Genomic DNA, 1,115 nt, shown 5'->3' on the forward strand with positions numbered 1-1,115 from the left:
CAGGACTACAGCTGAGACCAAGGTCCAGAACAGAGACCAGGACTACAGCTGAGACCAAGGTCCAGACTAGAGACCAAGACTACAGCTGAGACCAAGGTCCAGAACAGAGACCAGGACTACAGCTGAGACCAAGGTCCAGAACAGAGACCAGGACTACAGCTGGAACCCATGGAGAACTAAGATCAAGGTCCAGAATAGAGTCCAGGACTACAGCTGAGACCAAGGTTCAGAACAGAGACCAGGACTACAGCTGAGACCCATGGAGAACTAAGACCAAGGTCCAGAACAGAAACCAGGACTACTGCTAAGACCAAGGTCCAGAACAGAGACCAGGACTACTGCTAAGACCAAGGTCCAGAACAGAGACCAGGACTACAGCTGAGACCAAGGTCAAGAACAGAGACCAGGACTACAGCTGGAACCCATGGAGAACTAAGACCAAGGTCCAGAACAGAGACCAGGACCAGGAGCATAGATCCACGCAACAAAAATCCACCCAAGGAGATACCTAGATAGGTACCTAGAAGAAGGGTCTAGGTGTGATGCAGGACCCATGGGACCTGCTAGAGACTACAACCTGCTAGAAACTAGGACCTGGATCTGGTCCAGGACCTATGGAACCTGCTAAAGACTGGCACATTGGTGTGGTCCAGGACCTACATGTATGGGACCTGCTTGAGATTAGGACCTGGGTCTGGTCCAGGACCTATGGAACCTGCTAGAGACTGGCACATTGGTCCGGTCCAGGACCTATTGGACCTGCTTGAGATCAGGACCTTGGTCTGGTCCAGGACCTATTGACCCTGTTAAAGACTAGGACCTGCGTCTGGTCCAGGACCTATGGAACCTGCTAAAGACTAGGATCTGGGTCTGGTCCAGGACCACGGGACCTGCTAGAGATTAGGACCTTGTTCTGGTCCAGGACCTACGGACCCTGTTAAAGACTAGGACCTGGGTCTGGTCCAGGACCTATGGAACCTGCTAAAGACTAGGACCTGGGTCTGGTCCAGGACCTGTGGAACCTGCTAAATACTAGGAACTGGATCTGGACCAGGACCTATGGGATCTGCAAGAGATTAGTACATGGGTCTGGTCTAGGACCTATGGGACCTGCT

The 1,115-nt window shown here is 52.4% G+C and overlaps 1 protein-coding gene across 1 annotated transcript in view; it reads right to left on the reverse strand.

Annotated features, from left to right (window-relative positions):
- The window catches only part of dnajc1 (DnaJ heat shock protein family (Hsp40) member C1), a 9,976-nt gene that overhangs the window by 3,523 nt on the left and 5,338 nt on the right, over positions 1-1,115 (reverse strand). The gene's annotated exons all lie outside the window — the stretch shown is intronic.

This window comes from Cyprinodon variegatus, unplaced genomic scaffold (assembly GCF_000732505.1).
Source record: "Cyprinodon variegatus isolate N-32 unplaced genomic scaffold, C_variegatus-1.0 Scaffold1837, whole genome shotgun sequence".
In the NCBI taxonomy this organism is placed as follows: Eukaryota; Metazoa; Chordata; class Actinopteri; order Cyprinodontiformes; family Cyprinodontidae; genus Cyprinodon; species Cyprinodon variegatus.